General features: G+C 43.3%; 1 protein-coding gene across 4 annotated transcripts in view; it reads left to right on the top strand.

Annotated features, from left to right (window-relative positions):
• RALB (RAS like proto-oncogene B) overlaps positions 1–20,852 on the top strand; it is a 55,457-nt gene that overhangs the window by 14,586 nt on the left and 20,019 nt on the right. Inside the window, exon 1 of one of the 4 annotated variants that reach the window (XM_077320568.1) lies at positions 16,209–16,383. The exons of 1 other annotated variant lie outside the window; for it this stretch is intronic. The gene's annotated coding sequence lies outside the window, so the exon portion shown is untranslated. Of the gene's footprint in view, positions 1–16,208; positions 16,384–16,441; positions 16,615–16,721; positions 16,816–20,852 lie in introns of those variants that run through there. 2 more of the 4 variants (XM_077320566.1, XM_077320569.1) reach the window with 2 other exon arrangements.

Below are 20,852 nucleotides of genomic sequence, written 5' to 3'. Positions count from 1 at the left end.
AATTTTTTTAAGGTGTCTGTTTCTTTCGGCTTATCTTCAAATCACACAGGCTGAGAAAATAGGTCAACTAAGAGTTACTTGATACTATTAACTGAACCACAAAATGTTTGTCACTCCTGGTATATTGCCAGTGATATCCATATATCTATCAAAATGAATAGTTAACTTACTGAGAGAGATCCACTTTCTCAGATGCAAGAACAGGAACTTTTACTTGCATGTGAAAGTAATTTGAGAAAGACTGTTTATAATTTTACATCTTCCTAGAGGTTGACTAAGATGGTAAACTTGTGTCTGGGCTGTACTGATTCATGGGATGAGTGTCTTATTATTGGATATCTCTCCATGCAAATGATTCCTTTCATAAAGAACACCCTGCTTCAGGAATCCTTTCTAGTCATTGCCTTTCTGGAGCTTCACATGGTTGAATGTGTTGCCCATAACCCTCCTGATACAGGGGATTGAGAGAATAAAAGTCAGTGTGCATATTTGTAGCCTTCAGCATATGACCATGTGGACCCATAAAAATAACAACAACTTGGATTTCTAATCATATGCATTGAAGCTGGAAAGTATGCATGTTGCCCTCCTCATACAAATTGGTATTTTTCCATATTGAGACTATCAAGTTTGCTCTTCTGGTAAACAGGGCAGTAGTGCCAAAAGCTTCACAACTGAAAATGGTTTAGGGAAAAGAGACTTCTAGCTCAGCCTTCTCTATGACATGAGGACTTTCAGTGTGAAGGTAAGAACTTTCTATGTTTCCCCCCACCTGCAGATTGAAGTGATATAGCTGAGTCACATATTTATCATCATAAAACGTGACTTCATTAGACTTTACCAGGAACATCTAAAGGCACCTCTGGGATTGTGCCTGAAAGGTCAAAATACAGGCAATGGTAGAGTGGAGTTACTTTCTTGACAGAATGTCAATAAGCAAATTTATTTTCTCTTTCCTATCTATATTATTGGTAGAGCAAATGTGAAAGCGCAAGGTTTATGCTTTTCCAGTCTATTTTTTTTAGAAAGGACAAGTCAGCATGGTTCTGCTTAAAAAAATATTCCACTGCCAACATCTTTTTTCTTTTTCTTTTTTAAATAAAGGAGGGGGAAAACATAATGAACATATCCCAGTAATAGGTAACAAGGTATAAAATAGACTACATGGTTTGTGACTGGATGATAACACTTTGTAAGGAGATGAGGACCATACTATCTGAGGCTGGGAGATCCATCAACAGATTTTCCCAAGCATGTCTACAGGGACATAACATCCATGCAAGGCCTTGATTTCCAATGGAGGAGGAGAAGTGGCTTAACCCTCTCCCCTTACATAGTTTAACTGATTAAAATTGATCTAATCCTCCTCAGCTTCTGTCAGCTTTGGAAGGAGAAAAGTCATGCTAACAATATGTTGCTTGTTGGGCTTATAGGTAATGGACCAATCATGGAAATTATGCAGAGAGGAAGCATTAAATCCCCTCCCCCCACACCATGGCTCCAATAGGAACTGGTACTTTCCCACTTGCTGTTTCCCTTTTGGAAACGTGGATTTCCCAGTTTCGCATCTCGTTTGGGTATGAGTCACCAGAACTACAAAAAAACACATTCCTGTTACCCTTAATACCTGCACAGCACATGATTTTTTAAAGGATATCAGACAAGGAGGAGAACCAACCGTATTTTCTTCTATTACTCTACCAGAGCAGGAGGATTTTCGTTCTTTGAACATAACCTTACTCAGTCTAAGGGTGTATATTGCTTAATACTGCTAGCCATCTGGAATTAATGTAGATTAAGGTAAAGGTAAAGGTATCCCCTGTGCAAGCACCGAGTCATGTCTGACCCTTGGGGTGACGCCCTCTAGCATTTTCTTGGCAGACTCAATACAGGGTGGTTTGCCATTCCCTTCCCCAGTCATTACTGTTTACCCCCCATTTTACCAACCTTGGAAGAATGGAAGGCTGAGTCAACCTTGAGCCGGCTGCTGGGATCAAACTCCCAGCCTCATAGTCAGAGCTTCAGAAAGAATTTTGGCTGCCCTACCACCCTGCGCCACAAGAGGCTCCTAATGCAGAATAGTTATCCTTTAAACCTTCTTTTGTTTGCGCAGTCCATTGGAGAAGATGTCATGCTGGAAGTAAAAATTTCTGCTTCAAGTTTGACCAAAGGAATCATAGAATCATAGAGTTGGATGGGGCCATACAGGCCATCTGGTCCAACCCTCTGCTCAGTGCAGAATCAACCTAAAGCATCCAGGATAAGTATCTGTCCAGCTGCTGTTTGAAGACTGCCAGTGAGGGGGAACTCACCACCTTCTTAGGCAGTTGATTCCACTGCTGAAATACTCTGTGAAATTTCTTCCTTTGATATCTGATATCATTCTACATGTAGTTTAAAGCCATTACTGTGGGTCCTATCCTCTGCTGCCAACGGGAACTGCTCTGCCCTCCTCAAAGTGACAGCAATCATGTCCCCTCTCAACCTCCTCTTCTCCAGGTTTAACAGTCCCAAGTCCCTCAGCCTTTCTTCATAGGGCTTGGTCCCCAGACCCCAGATCATTTGCTCATATTTAGCTTATAGTCCATAAGTACCCCAAGATCACTTTGACAGCCACTGCTACCCAGAAGTGTATCTCCCATCCAGGATGCTTCTCATTTTTGTGACCCAGATGTAGAACTCTGCAGTTCCTCCTTATTGAATTGCATCTGGTTCTTATTTTCCCGCTTTTCCAGCATGTGTAGGAGCAGTGAACAAATTCTTAATAAATAGTGTTGAGGAGTGGAGTCTGCTAGCTGACTAGAACTTTCTCTTTGCTAAGATCCCCTCTCCCCAAAATGGCAACTGTGGAGGTCTTTCTAGGATCAGTACCAGCCTCCAAAGCAAGCAGGAACAAGTTTAGCAATTAACACATATGTGATTGTTGTACTAAGTCACATTGCAAGACAGAAGGTTAGTTTAAGACTGTTTCCACAGTAGCAATATTGTTCGGATTTGCATTTTTAATGCACTAAAATTTACCTCTTCAGGTGCTGTCCTGAATTATCCCCTCACTTGCCCCACAGCAAAGGAATCCCCGGAAAACTGTATTTCATCTTTTCAAGTGGGGTCTAACAAGGGTCTGATTTGGGGCTGCCCAATGCAGAATTGCATGCAGTTGGATTTCCCCCCCCCCCGTGTCCGCCACTTTGAGTTGTTTGAGAACACCCCTTTCCTCATCACTGTCCTCCTTTCCCCCTCCCCCCCTCTATTCTGAAAAATCTCCCTTTTTTGCATCACAAAGCTGTTTCCAATTCTTTTTAAAGCAGTTTTGCAGTCTTACGCAGCATTGTTATAATGTTACAACTCAGGGTTTTTAAAAAATGCTTTCAGGACACTTTGGGGGGAAGGAGGGGGGCAATCAAGAGCACAGAAAGATGGGATGAAGGGGTGCAATCAAAACAAAGGTGCAAGCAGGCACCATTTTGCAAAAAGCACATTTTTTGAGAAAAAGAAGGGAGCAAAGCATGATTGTACTCAGTGCAGAAAGCATGTTGCAAATTTCAGCCAAATGTGGAAATGTTGGAGTCGACTCGCAGCATCCAAAGGAAATCCAAAGTGAGGCTAAAACAAGGCATGTCTCCTAACTGAAGATCATACTAAAGCCAGTGATTTTTGGAATGGAAGTATTGCTAGAATATAAATTAACTCTGTGGTAAAGCTCTTACTGAATATTGCATATTCAGTTTCTGCAGGGGTGGATGGGAATAAAAGGAACAGCCCTAGAAAAGGGCCCTGTCCCCTGGCCTGGTCTTCCCTCAGCTCCCCTGTTCCCCAAGAAAAGAGAGAAAAGTCTGCCTGCCCTGCCCAAAGAGGGGAGGGAGAAAGAGGCAGTGTACTCAATTGGCTGGCCACTGCCTGCTCATTCTATGAACCGCTTGGATGGGCAGGTAGACCCCTTCTAACCACTGGGCTAACTCAATCCAAGTTGGGGGGGGGGGGTCAGCCTATTGTTTGAGATGGCAAAAGCAAGAATTTGGATATCCTGTAGTATAGCGATCCCCAACCTGTGGGCTGCGGACCACATGTGGTCCTTCGACTAATTGGAGGTGGGCCAGGAAGGACACCTTCTCCCCCCCCCCCCCCGGCCCTTTACAACACACTTCGGGTGTCATTGTCTCCCATCACTCCCAGATGGGACTATCTCGTTGATTTGTCATTGTCATGAGTTAAAATTTCCATGAAAATAAAATGTTCTTTATGTTCATTGTTGTGGCGTCTGTATCTTATTTTGAAGGGATGTTTAAACATTACCATAGCGATCAGAGAGTGTTAGGGCAGTGGTTGAGAGTAGAGGAGTAAACTACCCCCCCCCCCACCGGGCCTCAGTAAAAGGCGTTGAATGGTCCCTGGTGAGTGGTCCACGGCGATAAAAAGGTTGGGGACCACTGCTGTAGTAGACAATAGTGGGGCAAGGCAGATTCATGTCTGCATAGAGAAGGGGCTAGCATACTGAAGTTGGATTGTTGGAGAGGCAGGTTCAAATCTCAGCTCTGCCATGGAAGTTCACTGGTTGACCTTGGATCTCTCAATCTCTCTCAGCCTAATCTACCTCAGAGGGTGGTAGATCTTGTTAGAATAAAATGGGAAAGAGAACTATGTACTCTACTCTGATCAACTAGGAGGAAGCAGAAGGACAAACGATACAAGCTGAGATCATACCTGATCAATAATTGCTACGTGAGTAGTTAAAAAAATCATCTGGACTTAGGCAAAATGGCTTGGTAGGGGAAGACTGCTGTTTTAGGATGCATGCATTTTAAATCTTCATACTTATTTATTTGCTATTTATGTCACTTAACACTTTTTTTTGCAGTGAAGAGACATAAAATGATGCCCCTTTGGATCTGAGAAAGACAAGCACATAAGTATTTTAAATAAACATAAAGTAAATGTATTTCAATGCATGCTAAAACAAAGTTGTTAATTTAGTAGTTGTTTCTTTTGTTTACAAGTGGGACTATGCTCACAAATACTTGTCAGTCTTGAAAAGAGAAATTTGTTAGGGTTGGGTTTTTGTTTTTTGTTTTTTTGTATTTTTGAATACATATATACAGTACAGTTTTCTAACAATCAACAATCTAGAAAAATATATCTTTCCCAAAGCACGTATGGTGTAGTGGCAGGGGTTGAATGTTGTTACTTATGCTGCAGTTTGGCCAGGAAACAGTTCCACAGAGGAGAAGAAATATGGAATGGGAAGACACATACTTCCTGTGGGTCAGTTGTAGTTCTGGATCACAGATTTCTGCTTGTTTAATCAATTGGCAGGCAGAGTTATCACTATTTGGAAGATAAATTACCGTGATTTCCTCTATGCAGAAATAAAGAACAGGAAAAAGTGATTCCAGAGCTATGCCAGCACTTCGTAGTGCAAGCAGGTCTAGTGAGGATTCCCCCCACCCCTTGTTTACCCACGAGGATTCAGAGAGGGTTACTCAAGATAACACATCTTTATACAAACCTTGAACACAAGTATTTCCAGCTACACCTCCTTTGTTGACCAAACTTGGGTTGCTTGTAGGTCACCCAGCAAAGAAAGGAGCGCCTGCTAAAATATGTTCACCCAAGGGTCCCATGATGTAGTAAAAACTTATTCCATGTCTTGATGATACTATATGGTGTACTTTTCCATCTCCACTCTTCATCTTTATCAGGCACCTATAGAATTATGCGTATGAGAAAGTCAGGAGGAGATAATTATGCTGTATCAGTAATTCCCGTACTAGGAATACTTAATATTTTAGGGCAAATACAGAGAAACTCTGGAAGATGTTACTGGATCTTCCTTGATTTTGACAAAGGGCAGTAATAGTCACATGAAACCCTGATTAGCTTGAGGCCAGGAGCAGAATTGGGATGTACTTATTTATTTATTTACTAGTGGCGAAGCCTACTATAAAAATGGGCTGGGGCTTGCGACCTGGCACCTGCCCTGAGGGCCAATCAGAGGGCCTGCATATCATCAGAAGCACCCTTCACATTTTATGTGGGATGATGATGATGATGGTAGCCTGCCCTTTTGTGCTGACATTCAACGTAGATTACAAAATTTAGTAATGCAAGCAGAACAGGGCAAGATATAGAAATATTGTAATAAGACTAGAGGACAGAATTGGAAAACAGTGCAATAAAACAATACAAGACATGACATAAATGCAAAAACTGAATTACAGACATTAGAAAACAGTGCAGTAAAAACAAGAAATGCATACCGTATACACTGTCACAAAGCACAGCTCTTGTCTGTTTGTAAAAGCTCCTTCTTGAAAATTCCATTTTACTGCAGCCCTATACACTTCATAAAAAACCCAGTCCTGAAAATTCTGTTTTCTATATCTCATGGAACAATAGAAGTGTGGGAACGTTCCTGGCCTCCACAGGCAAGCCTAGCAGAAAATGCTTCTGTTATGGGCAGCTGCTGATCTTACTCATTGGCAATTAAGGTTGCACCTTCAGGAGACTTCACAAAGATGAGCTCACCTGGCACAGCATGTCTCTTATGGATGTGGGTCCTAGGAGCTTTTTGGTGATAATAACTCAAACTGAACCCAGAATTTAATTGGTAACTAATAGGGGAGAGCACAGAACAGATGTAAAATGCATACTCTTAATTTCTAATCTAATGAAGCTGTGGAGTTCTGTACCCGCTGGAGTTTCCAGGTTCTCTTTGAGGCCAGACAATTTAGAGTGCAGGAGCATACAAATACATGCCATGGACTACCATCCTAACCACCCAGAGCCTCAGGGGAGGGTGGTATATAAATACTATGAATAAATTAAATAAATAATAGCAACAGTAGATGCAGAGGATTTTGCAGTGGTGGGGAAAGTTTGTATCTTACAGTTTTTGCATATGTTTGCTTGGGTTCAGATAGCATTACCTTAGTCTTGATGTCTGCAGCAGGTTGGTTGAAAACACCACCTTCCGCAAGTGATTCCTGGTGGTTTCTGTTTTCCACCAAGCTGTATTCCTTGCTAGCATTCCAAAGGTTTCTCTGGCCCTTGGGGAATGGCTTTTCAGCTGCAGCAGGGAAGGAAGGCAGGGAAGATCCATTCCCTGAACTGCATTCATGTTGCTTTGGATCCACTCCATTATGGGCTGAATATGTGGCTTTAACAATTTTGACCTGAGAACTGGCAATTTATTCAGGCTCCTACCAGTTTAGACAGAGAATTGAATGTATAAAACTGAACTTAATCACTGCTGCATCAACAGAGCTTGTGTGTTTTTTTTTAACTGCACTTTCTTCTAACTGAATGTTCATCTCTCAATGAATGTGAAATCTCAAGGGGCATTTAAGAAACTATGGCAGACCACCATTGATGCAAGCAATGCATTCTTTCACTCCCTAATAAATAAGGGGAAGAGATGCAGTAGCTCCTTTGGAAAGGAACCCGGCACACAGAAAACATTTCAGCAACCGGCATTTGCCTACATTCTGCATACCATGAGAAACAATCAGGAGTCATTTTAGTAACAAAAGAGTCAGAAGGGGAGAAGGAGTGACAGCAGCCCCTACACTGGAGCAGCAGGCTTTGGTTTTAGCATACAGAAACAGTTCAAATAGAAAAGGAACTAAAAATCTACACTTTAAACGACAGGGGAAATTATATGGGGATCCACCATATGCGGTTGAGGTAGGGGCAATCTCTAGTGCTCTCACACATACTTTCTCCATTTTGCTCTCCTTTCCCTTGTTCCTTCATCAGCCCCTGCGTTCTTCTCCATTTTCCAAACTCCAAGAGAAAGAGAGGAGACTAGAATAGGGAAGCAATTTAAAATAATCCCAACTAAATTTTCTCAGTCTGCAAGAAATAGACGGTTTGTGCACTGGGAACTTCACTGCCCCAACTCCCGTGCAGAAGCGCAAATTGTGAGTAGATGAGGCACACCAGGCCAAATGCTCCCCCGTGTGGGTGCAGGAAGAGGTGGGGCAAGCTGCCACAACTAAATCTCCAGCCTACAGCCCAGCATGAAACCTCCAGTGCATAAACGGTCATACAGAGAACAGCATTTCAAAAATGCACAGGTGAGACACTCCTTGGAGCACATCTTTATGGTGGCTTCTTTCTAAGCTCAGCTCAGCCCTTTGCATGCATGTCCTAAACCTAAACCATTCTGGAAACAGGAAATGTGTGTTTTTTATGAGGGATTTGGCACAAATTTTGTAGGCAAAGCTAATCCATCACATTTGCCTTATGCAGTACAGAAACAGGGCAGATATGTATATATACTGGAAAGTCTAGCAACATCCATTGCTCTCCTTTTTCCCTTAATGCTCCCACTTTCTATCCTGAACAAAACATTTGATATTCCAGACCCCCAGGGTTTCACACTTCACATTCTCAGTTGACCTTGCTCAGCATCAAACTTTTAGAGCAAATCAGCCTAGATTCTTGAGCTAGCAAGTGTGCTGGGTGTTATTTATCTTTTGGGCATAGATGACCTTTTCATTCAGTTTTATTTTTTACAAGCAGGGCATGTATGTTGGCTTGTTTGTCAGAAGATGTTAAGCACTTTAGACCTAGACATAAAGACATAAGGAAGAAATGCAAAACTGATTTGGTGAAGATTTTTCAAAGAAAGGGATGCTTCAGGCACAGCCTGAAAGTTTAACCAGTTTTCAGTGACTCTTGCGCCCACTAGTGAAGAATTTACAAGGGAGTTGAATAGAGTAGACCACACGAGTGGCTTGCAAATATTGTATTTGGAGGCAGGATTTTTGCATTCTCAGTTCTTCATCTGGTTGGTTTGGTAAATGTTCTAATGAGCAGACCAAGGATGGATGGGAATTAAACAATGATAACGAAACAATGGAGCGGGGGGGGGGGAGAAGTCAGTACAGGCCAATTGAGATGTACAACTGAAACCATGTTTTCAGTGCAAAGTAGATAGAACAAAGTCTTGCAGATTCCTGCTTTCAGTACATCTTTTGCTTATAGTTTTGCACAACTGTACTATATTATGTACAAAGATATACCTGCAGAACTTGTGGGATCCTACTATGCAGTGCTTTTTTGTGAACAGTGGTATCCATCCATCCATCCATCCATCCATCCATCCATCCATCCATCCATCCAGAGAGTCTAGTACTCAATATCAATGAATATCTCCACAAAAAGCTTGACTGCTATGTAATTTCTCATTGTTTAAAGTGCCATATTAAGACTCATGCGTTGCTTCAGCCCTGTTTTACATGTTTTTGCTTAGTTTAACATTTCTGCAATCCAAATCTATCTATTTTTGGGTGTTCCATCCTGTTGATTGTATTGACTGTGAAATCTGCTTTGGGTCTCAGTGAGAAAGGCAAATTATGAGTAACAAAACAAATAAACCAACCTGTCATATGTTCACTCTTATGTATGTAGCATGGCCATTTATGGCTTGGTAGATTTCTGAAGATTTAGGGATGGAAGAAGCTCAGTGGGGATGTGAGGCCATAGAGTCCACCCATCAAAGCTGCCATTACCTCCAGAGCAACTGGTTTTTATTGTCTTGAGATCAGTTGTAATTCTGGGAGAATTCCAGGTACCACATAGAGACTGGTAACCTTAACCATATTTATTTATTTAATTACATTTTTTATGCTGCCCTCCCTAGCAGCTCAGTGTGGTTTACAGTGAAATTCATAGAATACAGAAAACACATTATTATAAGCTTGTAACATTTCTAACTGCCAACCTTGTAATTTTACTTGTATATAACCATTAACTGCATAATATTTCTAATATTTTATCCTTAACTATAATTGTATAACCATTAACTGTTTAACTGTACAACAAAATCAGAGTCCAGTGACACCTTTAAGACCAACAAAGATTTATTCAAGGAAGAGTGCTTGCACTGGAAAGCCCACACCTTGAATAAATCTTTGTTGGTCTTAAAGGTGCCACTGGACTCTGATTTTATTGTGATACTTCAGACCAACACGGCTACCCACTCGTATAACTGTAGTATGATTTTTTCTGAGAATGTGCTGCCGGGTCAGGGGTCGCCCTGTGTTGTTTTCTGATTGGGCGCAGTTTGTTGGTGGTAGGTGGGACTTCTGGGGGCTCTAGTTGATGCTGTTGTTTTTCATTAGCCTTCACTGAAGGCCTGGCATAAGAGTTTCGTTTTATAGGCCCTGCGGAACTGTTTTGGCTCAGGCAGGGCCCTGATTTCCTCTGGGAGCTCATTCCACCGTTTCCCCATTACCCAACAATCCAACTGCGTTCAGTGGGATAAATTCCCCAGTGAGGGTGCACAGGAGGGCAACCTTTGAGCCCGGTCTCATGTATGAGTATTCTGCACAGAAGAACAGCCTTAAGACTGCCTTCCTTGACTCCGAATGGCACTCTAATGCAGGGCAAGGCATTAAGTAGAGGAGAGCAGAAACACCAGACCACTTGCAAGATAACTGTTGTATGCCTAGGGGCACTTAAGTGGCTCATTAATGAGTGGAATTAATTTAAAGCCAGAGTGAGGCCATTATACACAGTGGTGCACTAGTGATTTACCACTGACAGAATTAGCTGCCAGCAGTCAGGCTCTTAATGAAAAGGAAATTTCAGCTCCCGCTGACAAGTTCTTAACTATCAAATGCTTCCTGATTAAGGAGAAAGTGGAGTTGATGTACAGTATTTGTGTAATATGGTGCATGTTTGCTTTTAAATTTCTTTTTTCAATCCTAAGGCAGAGTACGGCTCTGTTATTTATACAAAACAAAACTGATTAGCAGATTACGAATAGTTTTCAATGGCTTTCTCACTAGAGTAGTTAAAAGCAATGGGTCTTCTCCTGGACTATTTTGGTTTAAGGCAAAGCAGCTTTTTATAAATGGGAAAATCTAGTGTGATACTCCTACAAGAAGTCTTTTCTCTGGTGAAGTAATAAAGCCCTCGGATTGACCCCCAAATTTTGATTACTTCATTTATCATCAAATCTTATCAAGACTCAAGGCAGATTATAGAATCATAAAAAGAGTGCTTTAAAACATGGTACTATACATACAACAAACATGCGTTTCACAAATGCAGAACCAGGAAATGAATACAGTATGAAGTTTACAGGGGAACCACCATTCATACACATGAAAGCCAAGATAAGTCACTGCTTCCTGACACTTATCCAATCCAGATCCTTGCAGTGTGATAACAGGCAGTTCTATAAATAAGATGTACTTTTTGGAGGGCAAAGGCAGACCACATCAGTAAAGAGAAGGCAGAAAGTACTGATCCTGCATTGAGCAGGGGGTTGGACTAGATGGCCTGTATGGCCCCTTCCAACTCTATGATTCTGTGATTCTGTGGAAATTAGAGTTTACCTAGAGTATTGGGGTTGTTTAGTGGAAAGTGTTGCTTTTATTGAGATTTCAAGTCTATAACATACTGGAAGCTTTTATACAGCATCCTGAGCCTCCAGCTTAATCCATACATGCTCTGCCCAATTCTTCCTTAATGATGGATAAATAATTAACAACACCTCCAGTAAGCAATACTATACAAATACAATCTGGTCACCACCCTGAGACAGAAGGGTATATAAAATAAATAAATAAATAAGATGGCTTTCTTTCACTGGTCTCTGGTATAGTTACTTATTTGTTGACATAATCTATAGTCTGCCTTTCTGAGACTGAAGGTGGAGCATACAATCACTGCAATCAATTGGATGAGACATCTCATAAGCAATGACATTGTAGAAATCGGAAAACAGCATACGTAATTAAACATGACACTGGCAGCAAGCAATAATATAGCCACTCCCATGTACCAGTGTGGTTTATTTTGACATGGATGGCCTATGCTTGCTTCATCTTAGCAGATTTTGGAAGCTAAGCAAAGTTGTCTCTGGTTAATAGCTGGAGGGGAGACCACCAAGGAAGTCCAAAGGTCTCTGCACAGCCAGGCAATGGCAAACCACCTCTGAACACCTCTTGCCCTGAAAACTATTTGGGGTCACCTTAAGTCAGCTGTGACATGAGCATACTTCGCACACACTCACCCAGTGTGCTGTATAGTAGTTAGAATGTTAGACTAGGATCTGGGCCACCCAGGTTCAAATCTGTACTTTGTCATGGAGGCTTGCCGGGTGACCTTGGCCCTGTCATACAGTCTAAGGATGTTGTGAGGATTAGCTGAGGACAGGCTTTGGGTCCGCATTAGGAATAAAGCTGAGTTATAAATGAAGTAAATTAACTAAATAAATAAATTTAAGCCGAGATGCTGTATTCTAGATATGTAGAGTTCAAAGTTGGTTTGGGTTTCTTTGTATACTGCATTTCAAGTGTATAATTGCATATTTATTCTTAAATAAATATTTTATTTATATATCATCCTGTCCTGTTCACTCAGGGTGGCTTACAACATAATTAAAAACAATCTTTAATAAAACATTTTACATATAAAAACTGCCTGCGCTCATCACATGAATCTTATCTTGCCTTGAATTCTTCCTTTAGCAGTCTTGACTCACAACTCCTAAGCAGGGCACACTATCAAAATCTACCCACTTAAGATCTTACTTAAATGAAACTATTATTTCAACTCAATGGCCTTGAGCAGTACCACACTAATGAAGTTAAAAACAAGTTAATAACCCAGCTCCAAACTTGGACTCATTTATTTATTCATATCATTATATCTTGCTGTAGCTTGGAGAAAGAATTTAGCAACAGCTAAAGTTGCTTTGTGTTCAGGACCTGCTAGGAGTACTCAGTTTCTCTCCAGAGTCAGTGTAGTATAATGGTCAAGAGCAGCAGCCACTACTCTGGAGAACTGGGTTTGATTCCCCACTCCTCCACATACAGCCAGCTGGGTGACCTGAGGCCAGTTTTAGTTCTCTATTTGAGCACTCTCAGCCTCACCTACCTCTCAGGGTGTCTGTTGTGATGGAGGAAGGGGAGACACTTCGAGACTCCTTCGAGTAGTAAAAAAAAAAAGCACTCTTCTTCCAATAGGTATTTGCCCTCCCTTGAAGTAGCAAAATTCACAATTCTCCTCTGAGAATGCCATGCCATGAGACAATGCCCTGATTGACACAAACATAACTTACGTAAAAAGAAGCAAGAATCCAATTCTCACGTAGAATGTATGTGAAATCATCAAACTGCTACCATGCTACTAAGTCTGTTACTTTTTAAGGTACACCTGAGCCGTCCCCTAGGAACGCGCAGGATTTCATTGCCTACAATGGATTAGTTGGAAGAAAGTTTAAATAGCCCGCCACTCTCCCATTGGGTGAGCAGCTTGGTTTGCTCTTCTCTCTCCTCTGCCACCTATTCTTTCCCAGCCTGCCACTGGGGATGCTGGGAGATGGAGTTTGCACTCTGCTCCCACAGCCCTGGTGTGCAAGGCATACCAAGGGCCTTTTCGCACGGGGATCTTTGTTGCAAATTGTTTGCGGAATGAAAAATCGCCATTTAAAATAGTGGAATTCGTCGTTATGCATACCTGCCTTTGTAGTGGAATCAGTTGCGTTTTTTAGCGTTTCCCACAGGCTTCCGGTCTCGGCAGAAATCGCTAGAAAGGAAGCGCTATTGCCAAGCTCGTCCCGCCCCTGGCCGTCAAGCAGCCAATGGGCAGCCGTTAGCATGCTCCCAAACAGCCCCTTTCCCTTTAAGAAAGGTTTTTAAAAAAAAAAACAGACCCATAGCAACGAATCTAGGTAGATTCGTTGCAACGGAGAGACACATCCAGCTGCCTAATGTGAGCTGTCGTTTGGTTGTATGATCGTTGGCACGCTGCCTCGAGTGATAAAAAAAAAATCCCCCCCCCTCTCACGGGCCCGATTTTCGGCTGAATTTATGTGTAAAAAATAAAGGGACTTTATTTCAGCAAACGGGCTTTTATGTGGTTTGTGCTTAGTGACTAAAGGTGAAGGACTGAAGCCAGGGAAGCCTCTAAACAGAAAGAGGCTCGCTGGTGCGTTTATCCCCGCTTGCTCGGAGAAAAAAAAATGGCGATCGCTTTGCCGGAAGTTTGGAGGACAGGCTCAGGAGGAGGGACTTTGAAGAACCAGCAACAATGGTAACGCACAGGTCTTTAGCGCTACTGTTGCAGATTGGTTGCAGGAGTGTATCGCTATCCGGAGGGTGAATCCACTTTTCTGGATTCCCCTGAAAGCGCTACAACGAAGCGCTTTTTGCGGGTCGGTTTCAGGATTGTTGCAGATTGTCTACGACGTCGTGGGTTATGGCAAATTAGTAGCGTTTCCAATTAGCAACCATTGTGCTATTTTGAAGCCGTGCGAAATGGCCCCAAGAGTTGGAGGCTGCATGGCCAGGCAAGTACTTCCATCATGGATTTCTGGTGCACATGGATATTGGGTGCCACATAAGATGTTTTCACATCAAAAATCTTATACTGACCATCCATTACCTGAGAAGGGGCTGTGTTTAATCTGGCTAACATAAACACATGTCTATGTTATGGAACAGTTAACTATTTTAAATATTCAGGAGAGGCCCTTGGCTATGACAAGCCTTGATAAAGGAGAGAGCAAATGCCACATTTTTTTCTTGAGTTATCTTTTGCTGCTACATGTTTCAGCAGTTTCATTTGCATACAGTTTTAACACTGTTAAAATATTACACTGCTGCAACATTTTGAGTACCAGCTTGGTTAATAAAGTGCTGTTGTTGATTAAACTATCCATATTGGAGAAGCAGTTAAAAACGGCAGCTTCTAATCTGGCAATGTGGGTTTGATTCCCTATTCCTCCATTTGCAGCCACCTGGGAGACCTTGGGCTAATCACAGTTCAGTTAGTTGTTCTTTCAGAGCAGTTCTGTCAGAGCTCTCTCAGTCCCACCTATCTCACAGAATGTCTTTGGGGGAGAAAGGAAGGGAAGGTGGCGATTATAGACTGTTTTGAGAGTCCTTTGGGTAGCAAAAAGTGAGGTGTAAAAACCAATTCTTCTTCACTACAATAATTGTAGTGCATGCTGTGTTGTGTGTAGAGAGCTTGCAACAGGTACTCCTCTTGGCTGAACTAATTCTTGGCAGAGAGCAGATTCCCTGCAATAACTAACTACAGTTTTATTGATGAAAAAGAAACTTGCGAAAATGTTCTTTAGCTTCCATATCTAGAGTGGCCAAGCAGCCAATATCTCTCCAATAAAATTATGCATGCAACCAATCCAGTAATTTTTACATTCTGCCAAGTTTGTCCCATGATCCCAAAGATCCTACACTGCCGCATTTATTTATTTATTTATTTATTTATTTATTTATTTATCATACTTTTATACCGCCCTCCCCGGAGGCTCAGAATTTCTGCCAGAATTTTGAAGGCAGCCCAGCTCAGCACTACAAGCTCTGCCCCTCCCCTTTTTAAAAAACTACACATTTTGGACTCATAACTTCTTAAAAAAAATCCTGGACTTATACATAAAATAACGCCAACAAGTGACTTCCTCTTTATTGGACAACTAAAGTTAATTTGAGCCTCTTGTGGCGCAGAGTGGTAAGGCAGCAGAAATGCAGTCTGAAGCTCTGCCCATGAGGCTGGGAGTTCGATCCGAGCAGCCGGCTCAAGGTTGACTCAGCCTTCCATCCTTCCGAGGTCGGTAAAATGAGTACCCAGCTTGCTGGGGGCTAAACGGTAATGACTGGGGAAGGCCCTGGCAAACCACCCCGTATTGAGTCTGCCATGAAAACGCTGAATGGCGTCACCCCAAGGGTCAGACATGACCAGGTCTTGCACAGAGGATACCTTTACCTTAAAGTTAATTTATCCATAAAGTTTTCCATTTACTTTTAATGGGATAACACTGAAATGAACGTTCGTTAAGGACCAGCTTCAGCATGAGGAGTTTGAAAACCGGCTTGCTTCCCCAGAAGTTTTCAGAAAGAGAAAGGATGCGACACCATAGGAAGTCTTTCTTTGCGGCGCCGTTCCCAGAGCCGCTCCGCATCCCCGGCGCACAGGACTGGCTCGCTCTATCTGTCCTGCAGACTGGCGCCTCAAGCACAGCAGACCTCAAGGGAGCGACTGGGCACACGGGCCGCCTTCCCGGTCGCAGCGCCCATCCTCCCCGCCGGTTCCGAGGGCGGCCCCTTCTCCCTGCCTGGAGAGCCACGCCTACCCGGCGCAACATACGCTTCCCCCCCTTCAGCCAACTGCGAGCCAAAGTCTCCTTTGCCGACCGCCCATTGGCTAGAACGAGCTTGTGACTCTGACAGCTCCCGGAGGAGGAGGAGGACGCGCGCTGGAAAAGTTGGCGCGGGCGCGCGCTTGCGGGCCGTAGGCGTGTTTATTTATTTATTTTTAAAAGCAGAGGCTCCGCCAAGTCCAGCCACCAGGGCACGTGCCACGCCCAAAGCGTCGAATGGATAATTAATGATCGCCCCCCCTAAAAAGGTGTGTACGGGGGAGTTGACCGTGCTCGCGCGGCTTCTCGTGCTTGCGCGACTGATGGGCTTCAGCGCGCGCGCGGCAGTGCTCTGCTCGCTCCCGGCGGCGGCGGCGGCGGCCTTGAGCAGGAACGCGCAGGGCGGCAGCGGCGGCCCCCGCCCCAAAGCCAGCGAATGCAGCGGTGCTTAAAGCGGCCGACGGCGGGGCAGAGAGAGTCTCTCCGGGTCACGCCGCCAGGTAAAGAGCAGAGAACCGGCGCGGCTGCCCGGCTTGCCCTTTGAAACAACGTGGCGTGTCCTGTTCGGAGCAGTCCTCGGGAGGGCGGGCGACGTCTCCGCAGGGGAGGCGCGGCGGTGCTGCGAAGTTGACCGGGTGGGACGGGGAGCGGCTCGGGCGGCTGGCCGGACTCACTCCGCGGGCTCTGCTGCTTCGGCCGTGGTTTGTGGGGGTCTTCCTGGGGGCAGTGGGGGAGAAAGCGCCCCTCCAGTGCAGGAGCCCGCCTCGGTGGTGCTGCAAGTGAATGCGGGCGCGAGACGTGTCTCCGCTGTCCCGTAATGGCGCCATTCAACGAGGTGCTCCTAAGCCCACGCAACCCCCCCCCCCCAATTTATGGGGGTTTGGTTATGGAGCAGAGAGCCAGCAGAGAAGGGGGGGTGTTATTTAGTAGTAGTGGAATAAGAGGGAATTAATTTATGTTGGAGTAAATTTTGTTGGACTCCTGCTTTGTTGTTATTATTAAATAATATTTTCAATCATGTGTCTCTTGCTTCAGGAGGGGAGGATAAAAGTTGCCCATTCGTGGCTTGGGCACTGCATGCCCTCTGATGAATTGGGGTTTTTAAGGCGTGGTTCCCTTAGTCTTTAAGTGGCAGTACAGAGTTTACACATCTCTGCCCCCCCCCCCCCCGTTGTAGACTTTGGGGATTTCTTTGGCTTGCAGGCAGATGTTGCTTGGAGGACCATGACTGGCCCTGAACATGGAGGCTCCCTGTGATATTCAGTGGACTAACAGGGAAGGCTGCTGCCTTATTCAGTCCCAGAAGGGCCTGATGGTATGGTTGGAGGGCACGTGGTTGAACAACCTTGCTAAACTGGTTTTGCTCTTGTCAGTGCCTGTATGGGAGACCCTATTGGGAACCCTGTGGATCACCCAAGGATTCTTGTGTTGACAGAGCATATTGAAGCTGCACTGAGTGCTCTGACTGGATACAGAGCTAATGTGGTCAAATTGTCTGACTAGGTGTGAAATCTGCAAGGATTGCAGCCAAGGACTATGTGGTATGCCAAGTGATGCAAATATTTTTGGATTCTTCTGAAATTTTCCATTGATAGATATTTTTTTATCAGCAGAGCGGGATTTCTTTGCCTGCTGTTCTTCCTGACCAGGACCCCCAGGAACACCATGGGGGGTGAGAGTCAGTCTGCCATAAAAGGATGGAATTGGTGAAATCTGCTTCATTGGCAAGAGTCCTCCCTGAAATCCAACGCTGTGTATCTAGGTGCTTGCTATTAGTGTTTGAGAGGTAGATAGGTTGAGGGAAGGAGAGACTGGCCAGATAGGAAACGCCACACCCATGCCAGAAAAAAAATGTTGCATGAAAAGGATTTGCTTATTAGAGTAACGACTAGAATTATCTGACCTTTCCCACCCCTGCCTCACCCTGCCCCCCTGCAAATTTGAGACTTGCCAGTCTGATTGAAGTGTATTTATACTAGAAGCCAAAAAATAATTCACAACTAATTTAAGTTTAATGCTTAGGCTTTCTGGATAGGCATCTAAAAAGGCTGTTTTTTTATATTGCATTAGTGAATATGTATCAAGTGCTTAGTCTAACTGATAGGGTTTTCATCTTAGAGCTTGGTATCTAAATGCTTATGAGATGGTAGTCTGAAAGTGGGTGCTTTCAGGAAATATACTTTTCACTGGAAAACTGCAAAAGAGGTTCTGGTTTATGTTATTTTTGCATAATGGGTGCTTCACATAACTTGTGCTGCCCTCTGTACAAGGACAGTGCCAGAGGAAGAGAAGGGCTGGTAAAATGTTTGGATTTCTCCCCCCCCCCCCCTTCTCCATCTTTTATACATCCACAATACATTCAGAAGCTGTTTGCTACCCTAGTTTGTAGAGAGATTCTTAAAATATGATATATTCATGCACATCAAGGGGAGCTGTTTGATAGTGTAGCATGTACTCCTCTGGGTACTATGGCTGATAAGTTGCTCCATCCCCAGTATAGTACGAGAGCAGTTGTGCAACACTGCACTAAGGGAGTATTGTGTTATGTCCTGAAATGTGTGGCTTTGTCTTTATATAAAAATTTCCACTTTGAAATTCATGTTTTAAAGAGTTGCTATAACAAAATATACTGGAAAACTGCTAAATAATTAATCTCTGTACAGTTGAGGAGCCTAACATAAGCCCCTCGATCTTGCAACCCAATTGTCAACCGAATGGCAGAGATTTTAAGAGGCTTTGTGGACTTTGCTTGTATAAAGCTGCATGTTCTTTTAAACCTGATTATTTTCAAAGGTTACAGCTATAACTGAAAATTTAAAAAGCACCATTTTTTCTCCACCCTTTGGTATGTAAGGGATTTTAGTTGTGTCACTCCAGTATTGCTAAAAGTGTCAGAGCAGACCCCTGGGAAGAAGGTTTCTGTTTGCTTTTTCAGATGCTTTGTACAGGAAAAAGTATCCTAATTTAGATGGAACAGATGACACTATGGCTGACACAGCTTATTTCAAAGCTACCTGGTTATTATCATTTCCACTAGGTCCCAAATTTTTTGGGACCTAGTGTTCTAGAAACAGTGAAAGAGCATGTTAACTGATCACTGGCTGAACCATCAACAGATTTTTAGTCTGAGGGCTGTTTGTTTGACTTACTTATGGTATAAGTCACTACAGTTCAGCAGCTAAACGTTTTCTGTAACAAACTATGGAATTTAGGTTAGTAGGTTACTGTAAGAAATAATCAGTGATAAATTCGTACTAGCTCAGATTACAAGTTAAGCTCCTTGCAGTAGGCTTAAAAAAAATCAGTATTTCTAGGTTAGCAGTGGCAAGTTTAAGAAAATTGTTGCTGTCTCTGCCACAAGCAAACGGATATAGTCAGCATCTTGTTTTTCTCAAACCTTGGAACCATGATGACTCAACTTCTGATTTTATGTTTTGCAGGATTGCCCTCTGTTATCAGCACACGTTGGGATCCCTTTTTCCCAGTAGGTGTAGTGAGCTGCATATGCGCCATGTGGGCTGCCATCCTCTAGCATTCTCAGAAACAGCACTGTTAGGTCCTTATCACACTTTGGCAGTCCCTTGATAACCACGTTTGGCTATCATGGCATGTGGCTGCAGTTGTGTACATGTAATATATCATCTTACTTTGCATTGCAAAAGAGTGAAATTAGTTAAATTTTGTGCCGGAAATAATTGTGATGTCTGTGTTAGGAGTGCGTCCTCTGGATGCTGCTCAGCCAGTTATAGTCCTTGGGAATGAGCCATTGGTTCTGAGCACTCAATCCATTTATGTTCCAGTTGGCCCTCTGACATGATGAGGAAGTAGCTCCATGAGGTGACTCTGTCCCTGCCCTTGACACAAGCAGACCTTGAACTTATGCCTAGAAAACTGAGGTGGCTCTATTTTCATGATGGTTGAATGGGTATGAGAAGGGCTCATTCTTTACATAGAATTTGTAAAGGCACCTCACAGAGCCCCGGGAGTCTTTAGATCCCATTTTGGGAGAGGCTAGAATGGGCCGCTTGGGGCAGCATGGAAGTAAAAGCAGTACAGAATGGTACAGTCATTAACAATGGAGTATGTATTTTAAATGCACTGCAAAAAAAAAGCAATATATAGAAGTAATGCTTTGAAAAATATAGCATACTAATCCAGGGAATCATGTTAACACAGTTGATTTAGGAATATGGGAGGCCAAAATATAAAACAGCTTGATTTTTAAAGCTCCCAGTGTTTTAGGGAACAATAGTAGCGTATGTTATCTGCTACCTGAGCTAAAAACAGTGGAGTGCCTGCCTGATTATTATGGAAGATCTGTAGCTGTAACTTAAGCCAGCTGGCAGTGATCCACAAAGAAATACCTCCCGACAGCCAGAATAGCCTAAGCATAACATGTGCTGTCCTGGCCTATAGTCTGTCAAGTAGATTTTTTGCAGGTCTTGAAAGTGACAGCCTGGTTTTTGCCACTTTCTCTTGCTGAAGAGAATCTAATTATAGCTAAGAAAACTGATCCAGGCTTTTAGGTTTCACCATAGTGGTCAAAGACATTCAGCATATTTAGGAGGAGGTGTCTCTTGATAAAGGAAAGATAATATTTGAACCTGCAACTAGAGGCTTCATAATAAATCAGCACCCCGCTCCCTCCCTGTATAGGTGGAGAGCAGATTTATGTTTGCCCAAGGAGATTTATGGATCCAATAGGTTTCCAGCATGCTCTGCGGGATCCAGTGCCCAT

The sequence above is a fragment of the Paroedura picta genome, chromosome 2 (genome assembly GCF_049243985.1).
Source record: "Paroedura picta isolate Pp20150507F chromosome 2, Ppicta_v3.0, whole genome shotgun sequence".
Classification (NCBI taxonomy): Eukaryota; Metazoa; Chordata; class Lepidosauria; order Squamata; family Gekkonidae; genus Paroedura; species Paroedura picta.
The sequence above is the reverse complement of the archived record's forward strand: the minus strand, read 5'-3'. Positions and strand labels throughout refer to the sequence as shown.